The following is a 16212-nucleotide window of genomic DNA, read 5'->3' on the forward strand; positions in this document are numbered from 1 at the left end:
ACCCATCTGTCCAGTACCACACCTATAATACTAACCCATCTGCCCAGTACCACACCTATAATACTAACCATAACCCATCTGTCCAGTACCACACCTATAATACTAACCATAACCCATCTGTCCAGTACCACAAAACAATACTAACCCATCTGTCTAGTACCACACCTATAATACTAACCCATCTGTCCATTACCACACCTATAATACTAACCCATCTGTCTCGGTACCACACCTATAATTCTAACCCATCTGTCCAGTACCACACCTATAATACTAACCATAACCCATCTGTCTAGTACCACACCTATAATACTAACCCATCTGTCTAGTACCACACCTATAATACTAACCCATCTGTCCAGTACCACACCTATAATACTAACCATAACCCATCTGTCCAGTGCCACACCTATAATACTAACCTATCTGTCTAGTACCACACCTATAATACTACCCATAAACCATCTGTCTAGTACCACACCTATAATACTACCCATAACCATCTTTCTAGTACCACACCTATAATAATAACCCATCTGTCCAGTACCACACCTATAATACTAACCCATCTGTCCAGTACCACACCTATAATACCCATAACCCATCTGTCCAGTACCACACCTATAATACTAACCATAACCCATCTGTCCAGTACCACACCTATAATACTAACCCATCTGTCTAGTACCACACCTATAATACTAACCCATCTGTCTAGTACCACACCTATAATACTAACCCATCTGTCCAGTACCACACCTATAATACGAACCCATCTGTCCAGTACCACACCTATAATTCTAACCCATCTGTCTAGTACCACACCTATAATACTACTCATAACCCATCTGTCTACTACCACACCTATAATACTAACCCATCTGTCTAGTACCACACCTATAATACTAACCCATCTGTCCAGTAACACACCTATAATACTAACCATAACCCATCTGTCCAGTACCACACCTATAATACTACCCATAACCCATCTGTCTAGTACCACACCTATAATACTACCCATAACCATCTTTCTAGTACCACACCTATAATACTAAAACATCTGTCCAGTACCACACCTATTATACTAACCCATCTGTCTAGTACCACACCTATAATACTACCCATAACCCATCTGTCAAGTACCACACCTATAATACTAACCATAACCCATCTGTCTAGTACCACACCTATAATACTAACCCATCTGTCCAGTACCACACGTATAATACTAACCATAACCCATCTGTCCAGTACCACACCTATAATACTAACCCATCTGTCTAGTACCACACATATAATACTAACCCATCTGTCTAGTACCACACCTATAATACTAACCCATCTGTCTAGTACCACACTTATAATACTACCCATAACCCATCTGTCTAGTACCACACCTATAAAACTACCCATAACCATCTTTCTAGTACCACACCTATAATACTACCCATCTGTCCATTACCACACCTATAATACTAACCCATCTGTCTCGTACCACACATATAATTCTAACCTATCTGTCCAGTACCACACCTATAATACTAACCATACCCATCTGTCTAGTACCACACCTATAATACTAACCCATCTGTCTAGTACCACACCTATAATACTAACCCATCTGTCCAGTACCACACCTATAATACTAACCATAACCGATCTGTCCAGTGCCACACCTATAATACTAACCCATCTGTCTAGTACCACACCTATAATACTACCCATAACCCATCTGTCTAGTACCACACCTATAATACTACCCATAACCATCTTTCTAGTACCACACCTATAATACTAACCCATCTGTCCAGTACCACACCTATAATACTAACCCATCTGTCTAGTACCACAACTATAGTACTAACCATAATCCATCTGTCCAGTACATAACACCTATTATACTAACCCGTCTGTCCAGTACCACACCTATAGTACTAACCCATATGTCCAGTACCACACCTATAATACTAACCATAACCCATCTGTCCAGTACATCACCTATAATACTAACCCATCTGTCTAGTACCACACCTATAATACTAACCCATCTGTCCAGTACCACATCTATAATACGAACCCATCTGTCCAGTACCACACCTATAATTCTGACCCATCTGTCTAGTACCACACCTATAATACTACCCATAACCCATCTGTCTACAACCACACCTATAATACTAACCCATCTGTCCAGTAACACACCTATAATACTAACCATATCCCATCTGTCCAGTACCACACCTATAATACTAACCATAACCCATCTGTCCAGTACATCACCTATAATACTAACCCATCTGTCTAGTACCACACCTATAATACTAACCCATCTGTCTAGTACCACACCTATAATACTAACCCATCTGTCCAGTACCACACCTATAATACGAACCCATCTGTCCAGTACCACACCTATAATTCTGACCCATCTGTCTAGTACCACACCTATAATACTACCCATAACCCATCTGTCTACTACCACACCTATAATACTAACCCATCTGTCCAGTAACACACCTATAATACTAACCATATCCCATCTGTCCAGTGCCACACCTATAATATTAACCCATCTGTCTAGTACCACACCTATAATACTACCCATAACCATCTGTCCAGTACCACACCTATAATACTAACCCATCTGTCCAGTACCACACCTATAATACTAACCGTAACCCATCTGTCCAGTACCACACCTGTAATACTAACCCATCTGTCTAGTACCACACCTATAATACTAACCCATCTGTCCAGTACCACACCTATAATACGAACCCATCTGTGCAGTACCACACCTATAATTCTAACCAATCTGTCTAGTACCACACCTATAATACTACTCATAACCCATCTGTCTACTACCACACCTATAATACTAACCCATCTGTCTAGTACCACACCTATAATACTAACCCATCTGTCCAGTAACACACCTATAATACTAACCATAACCCATCTGTCCAGTACCACAACTATAATACTAACCCATCTGTCTAGTACCACACCTATAATACTACCCATAACCCATCTGTCTAGTACCACACCTATAATACTACCCATCTGTCCATTACCACACCTATAATACTAACCCATCTGTCTAGTACCACACCTATAATACTAACCCATCTGTCCAGTACCACACCTATAATACGAACCCATCTGTCCAGTACCACACCTATAATTCTGACCCATCTGTCTAGTACCACACCTATAATACTACCCATAACCCATCTGTCTACTACCACACCTATAATACTAACCCATCTGTCCAGTAACACACCTATAATACTAACCATATCCCATCTGTCCAGTGCCACACCTATAATACTAACCCATCTGTCTAGTACCACACCTATAATACTACCCATAACCATCTGTCCAGTACCACACCTATAATACTAACCCATCTGTCCAGTACCACACCTATAATACTAACCGTAACCCATCTGTCCAGTACCACACCTATAATACTAACCCATCTGTCTAGTACCACACCTATAATACTAACCCATCTGTCCAGTACCACACCTATAATACGAACCCATCTGTGCAGTACCACACCTATAATTCTAACCAATCTGTCTAGTACCACACCTATAATACTACTCATAACCCATCTGTCTACTACCACACCTATAATACTAACCCATCTGTCTAGTACCACACCTATAATACTAACCCATCTGTCCAGTAACACACCTATAATATCAAATTTAATCAAATCAAATCAAATTTATTTTTATATAGCCCTTCGTACATCAGCTGATATTCTCAAAGTGCTGTACAGAAACCCAGCCTAAAACCCCAAACAGCAAGCAAAGCATGTGAAAGAAGCACGGTGGCTAGGAAAAACTCCCTAGGAAAAACTCCCTAGAAAGGCCAAAAACCTAGGAAGAAACCTAGAGAGGAACCAGGCTATGAGGGGTGGCCAGTCCTCTTCTGGCTGTGCAGGGTGGATATTATAACAGAACATGGTCAAAATGTTAAAATGTTCATAAATGACCAGCATGGTCAAATAATAATAATCATAGTAGTTGTCGAGGGTGCAACAAGCACGTCCGGTGAACAGGTCAGGGTTCCATAGCCGCAGGCAGAACAGTTGAAACTGGAGCAGCAGCACGGCCAGGTGGACTGGGGACAGCAAGGAGTCATCATACCAGGTAGTCCTGAGGCATGGTCCTAGGGCTCAGGTCCTCCGAGAGAAAGACAGAAAGAGAGAAAGAGAGAATTAGAGAGAGCATATTTAAATACACACAGGACACCGGATAAGACAAGAGAAATACTCCAGATGTAACAGACTGACCCTAGCCCCCCGACACATAAACTACTGCAGCATAAATACTGGAGGCTGAGACAGGAGGGATCAGAAGACACTGTGGCCCCATCCGATGATACCCCGGACAGGGCCAAACAGGCAGGATATAACCCCACCCACTTTGCCAAAGCACTGCCCCCACACCACTAGAGGGATGTCTCCAACCACCAACTTACCGTCCTAAGACAAGGCCGAGTATAGCCCACAACGATCTCCGCCATGGCACAACCCAAGGGGGGGCGCCAACCCAGACAGGAAGACCACGTCAGTGACTCAACCCACTCAAGTGACGCACCCCTCCCATGGACGGCATGGAAGAACACCAGTAGGCCAGTGACTCAGCCTCTGTAAAAGGGTTAGAGGCAGAGAATCCCAGTGGAAAGAGGGGAACCGGCAAGGCAGAGACAGCAAGGGCGGTTCGTTGCTCCAGCCTTTCCGTTCACCTTCACACTCCTGGGCCAGACTATACTTAATCATAGGACCTACTGAAGAGATAAGTCTTCAGTAAAGACTTAAAGGTTGAGACTGAGTCTGCGTCTCTCACATTGGTAGGCAGACCATTCCATAAAAATGGAGCTCTATAGGAGAAAGCCCTACCTCCAGCCGTTTGCTTAGAAATTCTAGGGACAATTAGGAGGCCTGCGTCTTGTGACCGTAGCGTACGTGTAGGTATGTACGGCAGGACCAAATCGGAAAGATAGGTAGGAGCAAGCCCATGTAATGCTTTGTAGGTTAGCAGTAAAACCTTGAAATCAGCCCTTGCCTTAACAGCAAGCCAGTGTAGGGAGGCTAACACTGGAGTAATATGATCAAATTTTTTGGTTCTAGTCAGGATTCTAGCAGCCGTATTTAGCACTAACTGAAGTTTATTTAGTGCTTTATCCGGGTAGCCGGAAAGTAGAGCATTGCAGTAGTCCAGCCTAGAAGTAACAAAAGCATGGATTAATTTTTCTGCGTCATTTTTGGACAGAAAATTTCTGATTTTTGCAATGTTACGTAGATGGAAAAAAGCTGTCCTTGAAACAGTCTTGATATGTTCTTCAAAAGAGAGATCAGGGTCCAGAGTAACGCCGAGGTCCTTCACAGTTTTATTTGAGACGACTGTACAACCATCCAGATTAATTGTCAGATTCAACAGAAGATCTCTTTGTTTCTTGGGACCTAGAACAAGCATCTCTGTTTTGTCCGAGTTTAAAAGTAGAAAGTTTGCAGCCATCCACTTCTTTATGTCTGAAACACAGGCTTCTAGCGAGGGCAATTTTGGGGCTTCACCATGTTTCATTGAAATGTACAGCTGTGTGTCATCTGCATAACAGTGAAATTTAACATTATGTTTTCGAATGACATCCCCAAGAGGTAAAATATATAGTGAAAACAATAGTGGTCCTAAAACGGAACCTTGAGGAACACCGAAATTTACAATTGATTTGTCAGAGGACAAACCATTCACAGAGACAAACTGATATCTTTCCGACAGATAAGATCTAAACCAGGCCAGAACTTGTCCATGTAGACCAATTTGGGTTTCCAATCTCTCCAAAAGAATGTGGTGATCGATGGTATCAAAAGCGGCACTAAGATCTAGGAGCACGAGGACAGATGCAGAGCCTCGGTCTGACGTCATTAAAAGGTCATTTACCACCTTCACAAGTGCAGTCTCAGTGCTATGATGGGGTCTAAAACCAGACTGAAGCGTTTCGTATACATTGTTTGTCTTCAGGAAGGCAGTCAGTTGCTGTGCAACAGCTTTTTCTAAAATTTTGGAGAGGAATGGAAGATTCGATATAGGCCGATAGTTTTTTATAATTTCTGGATCAAGATTCGGCTTTTTCAAGAGAGGCTTTATTACTGCCACTTTTAGTGAGCTTGGTACACATCCGGTGGATAGAGAGCCGTTTATTATGTTCAACATAGGAGGGCCAAGCACAGGAAGCAGCTCTTTCAGTAGTTTAGTTGGAATAGGGTCCAGTATGCAGCTTGAGGGTTTGGAGGCCATGATTATTTTCATCATTGCGTCAAGAGATATAGTACTAAAACACTTTAGTATCTCCCTTGATCCTAGGTCCTGGCAGAGTTGTGCAGACTCAGGACAATGGAGCTTTGGAGGAATACCCAGATTTAAAGAGGAGTCTGTAATTTGCTTTCTAATGATCATGATCTTTTCCTCAAAGAAGTTCATAAATGTATTACTGCTGAAGTGAAAGCCATCCTCCATTTGCGAAGGCTGCTTTTTAGTTAGCTTTGCGACAGTATCAAAAAGAAATTTCGGATTGTTCTTATTTTCCTCAATTAAGTTGGAAAAATAGGATGATCGAGCAGCAGTAAGGGCTCTTCGATACTGCACGGTACTGTCTTTCCAAGCTAGTCGGAAGACTTCCAGTTTGGTGTGGCGCCATTTCCGTTCCAATTTTCTGGAAGCTTGCTTCAGAGCTCGTGTATTTTCTGTATACCAGGGAGCTAGTTTCTTATGACAGATGTTTTTAGTTTTTAGGGGTGCAACTGCATCTAGGGTATTGCGCAAGGTTAAATTGAGTTCCTCGGTTAGGTGGTTAACTGATTTTTGTCCTCTGACGTCCTTGGGTAGGCAGAGGCAGTCTGGAAGGGCATCAAGGAATCTTTGGGTTGTCTGAGAATTTATAGCACGACTTTTAATGCTCCTTGGTTGGGGTCTGAGCAGATTATTTGTTGCAATTGCAAACGTAATAAAATGGTGGTCCGATAGTCCAGGATTATGAGGAAAAACATTTAGATCCACAACATTTATTCCATGGGACAAAACTAGGTCCAGAGTATGACTGTGGCAGTGAGTAGGTCCAGAGACATGTTGGATAAAACCCACTGAGTCGATGATGGCTCCGAAAGCCTTTTGGAGTGGGTCTGTGGACTTTTCCATGTGAATGTTAAAGTCACCAAAAATTTGAATATTATCTGCTATGACTACAAGATCCGATAGGAATTCAGGGAACTCAGTGAGGAACACTGCATATGGCCCAGGAGGCCTATAAACAGTAGCTATAAAAAGTGAGTGAGTAGGCTGCATAGATTTCATGACTAGAAGCTCAAAAGACGAAAACGTCATTGTTGTTTTTTTTTTGTAAATTGAAATTTGCTATCGTAAATGTTAGCAACACCTCCGCCTTTGCCGGATGCACGGGGGTATGGTCACTAATGTAACCTGGGGGTGAGGCCTCATTTAACACAGTAAATTCATCAGGCTTAAGCCATGTTTCAGTCAGGCCAATCACATCAAGATTATTATCAGTGATTAGTTCATTGACTATAACTGCCTTGGAAGTGAGGGATCTAACATTAAGTAACCCAATTTTGAGATGTGAGGTATCACAATCTCTTTCAATAATGGCAGGAATGGAGGAGGTCTTTATACTAGTGAGATTGCTAAAGCGAACACCGCCATTTTTAATTTTGCCCAACCTAGATCGAGGCACAGACACGGTCTCAATGGGGAAAGCTGAGCTGACTACACTGACTGTGCTAGTGGCAGACTCCACTAAGCTGGCAGGCTGGCTAACAGCCTGCTGCCTGGCCTGCACCCTATTTCATTGTGGAGCTAGAGGAGTTAGAGCCCTGTCTATGTTCGTAGATAAGATGAGAGCACCCCTCCAGCTAGGATGGAGTCCGTCACTCCTCAACAGGCCAGGCTTGGTCCTGTTTGTGGGTGAGTCCCAGAAAGAGGGCCAATTATGTACAAATTCTATCTTTTGGGAGGGGCAGAAAACAGTTTTCAACCAGCGATTGAGTTGTGAGACTCTGCTGTAGAGCTTATCACTCCCCCTAACTGGGAGGGGGCCAGAGACAATTAATCGATGCCGACACATCTTTCTAGCTGATTTACACGCTGAAGCTATGTTGCGCTTGGTGACCTCTGACTGTTTCATCCTAACATCGTTGGTGCCGACGTGGATAACAATATCTCTATACTCTCTACACTCGCCAGTTTTAGCTTTAGCCAGCACCGTCTTTAGATTAGCCTTAACGTCGGTAGCCCTGCCCCCTGGTAAACAGTGTATGATCGCTGGATGATTAGTTTTAAGTCTAATACTGCGGGTAATGGAGTCGCCAATGACTAGGGTTTTCAATTTGTCAGAGCTAATGGTGGGAGCCGTCGGCGTCTCAGATCCCACAACGGGAGGAGTAGAGACCAGAGAAGTCTCGGCCTCCGACTCCGACTCGCTTAATGGGGAGAACCGGTTGAAAGTTTCTGTCGGCTGAATAAGCGACACCGGTTGAGCATTCCTACAGCGTTTCCCTCCAGAAGCCATGAGAAAGATGTCCGGCTGCGGGGACCGTGCGAGGGGTTTATACTAACGTTACTATCTGTACTTACTGGTGGCACAGACGCTGTTTCATCCTTTCCTACACTGAAATTACCCTTGCCTAACGATCGCGTCTGAAGCTGGGCTTGCAGCACAGCTATCCTTGCCGTAAGGCGATCGTTCTCCTGTATATTATAAGTACAACGACTGCAATTAGAAGGCATCATGTTAATGTTACTTAGCTTCGGCTGTTTGAAGTCCTGACGAACCATGTCCAGATAAAACCTCCGGGGTGAAAAAGTTGAATGAAAAAAGTTGAGTGAGGGAAAAAGTAAAAATATACGGTAATGAAAAAGTAAAAAAACCGTCAGGTATCAAAGTAAGATCGGCAACAAAAACGCACAGCAGCGTAAACAAGTCTGCAAGTTGTGACTGTCCAGTACCACACCTATAATACTAACCCATCTGTCTAGTACCACACCTATAATACTACCCATAACCCATCTGTCTAGTACCACACCTATAATACTACCCATCTGTCCATTACCACACCTATAATACTAACCCATCTGTCTCGTACCACACCTATAATTCTAACCTATCTGTCCAGTACCACACCTATAATACTAACCATAACCCATCTGTCTAGTACCACACCTATAATACTAACCCATCTGTCTAGTACCACACCTATACAACTAACCCATCTGTCCAGTAACACACCTATAATACTAACCATAACCCATCTGTCCAGTGCCACACCTATAATACTAACCTATCTGTCTAGTACCACACCTATAATACTACCCATAACCCATCTGTCTAGTACCACACCTATAATACTACCCATAACCATCTTTCTAGCACCACACCTATAATACTAACCCATCTGTCCAGTACCACACCTATAATACTAACCCATCTGCCCAGTACCACACCTATAATACTAACCATAACCCATCTGTCCAGTACCACACCTATAATACTAACCATAACCCATCTGTCCAGTACCACAAAAACAATACTAACCCATCTGTCTAGTACCACACCTATAATACTAACCCATCTGTCTAGTACCACACCTATAATAGTAACCCATCTGTCCAGTAACACACCTATAATACTAACTATAACCCATCTGTCCAGTACGACACCTATAATACTAACCCATCTGTCTAGTACCACACCTATAATACTACCCATAACCCATCTGTCTAGTACCACACCTATAATACTACCCATCTGTCCATTACCACACCTATAATACTAACCCATCTGTCTCGTACCACACCTATAATTCTAATCTATCTGTCCAGTACCACACCTATAATACTAACCATAACCCATCTGTCTAGTACCACACCTATAATACTAACCCATCTGTCTAGTACCACACCTATACTACTAACCCATCTGTCCAGTAACACACCTATAATACTAACCATAACCCATCTGTCCAGTGCCACACCTATAATACTAACCTATCTGTCTAGTACCACACCTATAATACTACCCATAACCCATCTGTCTAGTACCACACCTATAATACTACCCATAACCATCTTTCTAGTACCACACCTATAATACTAACCCATCTGTCCAGTACCACACCTATAATACTAACCCATCTGTCCAGTACCACACCTATAATACTAACCAAAACCCATCTGTCCAGTACCACACCTATAATACTAACCATAAACCCATCTGTCTAGTACCACACCTATAATACTAACCCATCTGTCCAGTACCACACCTATAATACGAACCCATCTGTCCAGTACCACACCTATAATTCTAACCCATCTGTCTAGTACCACACCTATAATACTACTCATAACCCATCTGTCTACTACCACACCTATAATACTAACCCATCTGTCTAGTACCACACCTATAATACTAACCCATCTGTCCAGTAACACACCTATAATACTAACCATAACCCATCTGTCCAGTACCACACCTATAATACTAACCCATCTGTCTAGTACCACACCTATAATACTACCCATAACCCATCTGTCTAGTACCACACCTATAATACTACCCATAACCATCTTTCTAGTACCACACCTATAATACTAACCCATCTGTCCAGTACCACACCTATAATACTAACCCATCTGCCCAGTACCACACCTATAATACTAACCATAACCCATCTGTCCAGTACCACACCTATAATACTAACCATAACCCATCTGTCCAGTACAACACCTACAATACTAACCCATCTGTCTAGTACCACACCTATAATACTAACCCATCTGTCTAGTACCACACCTATAATACTAACCCATCTGTCCAGTAACACACCTATAATACTAACCATAACCCATCTGTCCAGTACCACACCTATAATACTAACCCATCTGTCTAGTACCACACCTATAATACTACCCATCTGTCCATTACCACACCTATAATACTAACCCATCTGTCTCGTACCACACCTATAATTCTAACCTATCTGTCCAGTACCACACCTATAATACTAACCATAACCCATCTGTCTAGTACCACACCTATAATACTAACCCATCTGTCTAGTACCACACCTATACTACTAACCCATCTGTCCAGTAACACACCTATAATACTAACCATAACCCATCTGTCCAGTGCCACACCTATAATACTAACCTATCTGTCTAGTACCACACCTATAATACTAACACATCTGTCTAGTACCACAGCTATAATACTAACCCATCTGTGCAGTAACACACCTATAAAACTAACCATAACCCATCTGTCCAGTACTACACCTATAATACTAACCCATCTGTCTAGTACCACACCTATAATACTACCCATAACCCATCTGTCTAGTACCACACCTATAATACTACCCATCTGTCCATTACCACACCTATAATACTAACCCATCTGTCTAGTACCACACCTATAATTCTAACCCATCTGTCCAGTACCACACCTATAATACTAACCATAACCCATCTGTCTAGTACCACACATATAATACTAACCCATCTGTCTAGTACCACACCTATAATACTAACCCATCTGTCCAGTACCACACCTATAATACTAACCATAACCCATCTGTCCAGTACCACACCTATAATACTAACCCATCTGTCTAGTACCACACCTATAATACTACCCATAACCCATCTGTCTAGTACCACACCTATAATACTACCCATAACCCATCTGTCTAGTACCACACCTATAATACTAACCCATCTGTCCAGTACCACACCTATAATACTAACCCATCTGTCCAGTACCACACCTATAATACTAAACCCATCTGTCCAGTACCACACCTATAATACTAACCATAACCCATCTGTCTAGTACCACACCTATAATACTAACCCATCTGTCCAGTACCACACCTATAATACGAACCCATCTGTCCAGTACCACACCTATAATACTAACCCATCTGTCTAGTACCACACCTATAATACTACTCATAACCCATCTGTCTCAGTACCACACCTATAATACTAACCCATCTGTCTAGTACCACACCTATAATACTAACCCATCTGTCCAGTACCACACCTATAATACTAACCATAACCCATCTGTCCAGTACCACACCTATAATACTAACCCATCTGTCTAGTACCACACCTATAATACTACATAACCCATCTGTCTAGTACCACACCTATAATACTACCAACCCATCTGTCTAGTACCACACCTATAATACTAACCCATCTGTCCAGTACCACACCTATAATACTAACCCATCTGCCCAGTACCACACCTATAATACTAAATAACCCATCTGTCCAGTACCACACCTATAATACTAACCATAACCCATCTGTCCAGTACCACACCTATAATACTAACCCATCTGTCTAGTACCACACCTATAATACTAACCCATCTGTCTAGTACCACACCTATAATACTAACCCATCTGTCCAGTACCACACCTATAATACTAACCATAACCCATCTGTCCAGTACCACACCTATAATACTAACCCATCTGTCTAGTACCACACCTATAATACTACCCTAACCCATCTGTCTAGTACCACACCTATAATACTAACCCATCTGTCCAGTACCACACCTATAATACTAACCCATCTGTCTAGTACCACACCTATAATACTAACCCATCTGTCCAGTACCACACCTATAATACTAACCATAACCCATCTGTCTAGTACCACACCTATAATACTAACCCATCTGTCTAGTACCACACCTATAATACTAACCCATCTGTCCAGTACCACACCTATAATACTAACCATAACCCATCTGTCCAGTACCACACCTATAATACTAACCCATCTGTCTAGTACCACACCTATAATACTACATAACCCATCTGTCTAGTACCACACCTATAATACTACATAACCCATCTGTCTAGTACCACACCTATAATACTAACCCATCTGTCCAGTACCACACCTATAATACTAACCCATCTGTCCAGTACCACACCTATAATTACCATAACCCATCTGTCCAGTACCACACCTATAATACTAACCATAACCCATCTGTCCAGTACCACACCTATAATACTAACCCATCTGTCTAGTACCACACCTATAATACTAACCCATCTGTCTAGTACCACACCTATAATACTAACCCATCTGTCCAGTACCACACCTATAATACTAACCCATCTGTCCAGTACCACACCTATAATACTAACCCATCTGTCTAGTACCACACCTATAATACTACCCATAACCCATCTGTCTAGTACCACACCTATAATACTAACCCATCTGTCTAGTACCACACCTATAATACTAACCCATCTGTCCAGTACCACACCTATAATACTAAATAACCCCTCTGTCCAGTACCACACCTATAATACTAACCCATCTGTCTAGTACCACACCTATAATACTACCCAAATCCCATCTGTCTAGTACCACACCTATAATACTAACCCATCTGTCTATTACCACACCTATAAAACTAACCCATCTGTCCAGTACCACACCTATAATACTAACCCATCTGTCTAGTACCACACCTATAATACTAATAACCCATCTGTCCAGTACCACACCTATAATACTAACCATAACCCATCTGTCCAGTACCACACGTATAATACTAACCCATCTGTCCAGTACCACACCTATAATACTAATAACCCATCTGTCTAGTACCACACCTATAATACTAACCCATCTGTCTAGTACCACACCTATAATACTAACCCATCTGTCTAGTACCACACCTATAATACTAACCCATCTGTCTAGTACCACACCTATAATACTAATAACCCATCTGTCTAGTACCACACCTATAATACTATAACCCATCTGTCTAGTACCACACCTATAATACTAACCCAGCTGTCCAGTACCACACCTATAATACTAACCCATCTGTCTAGTACCACACCTATAATACTAACATAACCCATCTGTCCAGTACCACACCTATAATACTAACCCATCTGTCCAGTACCACACCTATAATACTAACCCATCTGTCCAGTACCACACCTATAATACTAACCATAACCCATCTGTCCAGTACCACACCTATAATACTAACCCATCTGTCTAGTACCACACCTATAATACGAACCCATCTGTCCAGTACCACACCTATAATTCTAACCCATCTGTCTAGTACCACACCTACAATACTACCCTTAACCCATCTGTCTAGTACCACACCTATAATACTAACCCATCTGTCCAGTACCACACCTATAATACTAACCCATCTGTCCAGTACCACACCTATAATACTAACCCATCTGTCTAGTACCACACCTATAATACTAACCCATCTGTCTAGTACCACACCTATAATACTACCCATAACCCATCTGTCCAGTACCACACCTATAATACTAACCCATCTGTCCAGTACCACACCTATAATACTACCCATAACCCATCTGTCTAGTACCACACCTATAATACTAACCCATCTGTCTAGTACCACACCTATAATACTAACCCATCTGTCTAGTACCACACCTATAATACTAACCCATCTGTCCAGTACCACACCTATAATACTAACCCATCTGTCCAGTACCACACCTATAATACTAACCCATCTGTCCAGTACCACACCTATAATACTAACCATAACCCATCTGTCTAGTACCACACCTATAATACTAACCCATCTGTCTAGTACCACACCTATAATACTAACCCATCTGTCCAGTACCACACCTATAATACTAACCCATCTGTCTAGTACCACACCTATAATACTACCCATAACCCATCTGTCTAGTACCACACCTATAATACTAACCATAACCCATCTGTCTAGTACCACACCTATAATACTAACCCATCTGTCCAGTACCACACCTATAATACTAACCCATCTGTCCAGTACCACACCTATAAAACTAACCCATCTGTCCAGTACCACACCTATAATACTAATCATAATCCATCTGTCCAGTACCACACCTATAATACTAACCCATCTGTCCAGTACCACACCTATAATACTAACCCATCTGTCCAGTACCACACCTATAATACTAACCCATCTGTCCAGTACCACACCTATAATACTAACCATAACCCATCTGTCCAGTACCACACCTATAATACTAACCCATCTGTCTAGTACCACACCTATAATGCTACCCATAACCCATCTGTCTAGTACCACACCTATAATACTAACCCATCTGTCCAGTACCACACCTATAATACTAACCCATCTGTCTAGTACCACACCTATAATACTAACCCATCTGTCCAGTACCACACCTATAATACTACTAACCCATCTGTCTAGTACCACACCTATAATACTAACCCATCTGTCTAGTACCACACCTATAATACTAACCCATCTGTCTAGTACCACACCTATAATACTAACCATAACCCATCTGTCCAGTACCACACCTATAATACTAACCCATCTGTCTAGTACCACACCTATAATACTAACCCATCTGTCTAGTACCACACCTATAATACTACCCATAACCCATCTGTCTAGTACCACACCTATAATACTAACCCATCTGTCCAGTACCACACCTATAATACTAACCCATCTGTCCAGTACCACACCTATAATACTAACCCATCTGTCCAGTACCACACCTATAATACTACCATAACCCATCTGTCCAGTACCACACCTATAATACTAACCCATCTGTCTAGTACCACACCTATAATACTAACCCATCTGTCCAGTACCACACCTATAATACTAATAACCCATCTGTCCAGTACCACACCTATAATACTAACCCATCTGTCTAGTACCACACCTATAATACAATAACCCATCTGTCTAGTACCACACCTATAATACTACCCATAACCCATCTGTCTAGTACCACACCTATAATACTAACCCATCTGTCCAGTACCACACCTATAATACTAACCCATCTGTCCAGTACCACACCTATAATACTAACTAACCCATCTGTCCAGTACCACACCTATAATACTAACCCATCTGTCTAGTACCACACCTATAATACTAACCCATCTGTCTAGTACCACACCTATAATACTAACCCATCTGTCCAGTACCACACCTATAATACTAACCCATCTGTCCAGTACCACACCTATAATACTAACCCATCTGTCTAGTACCACACCTATAATACTACCCATAACC

Source organism: Salmo salar, chromosome ssa14, assembly GCF_905237065.1.
Source record: "Salmo salar chromosome ssa14, Ssal_v3.1, whole genome shotgun sequence".
Lineage (NCBI taxonomy): Eukaryota > Metazoa > Chordata > Actinopteri > Salmoniformes > Salmonidae > Salmo > Salmo salar.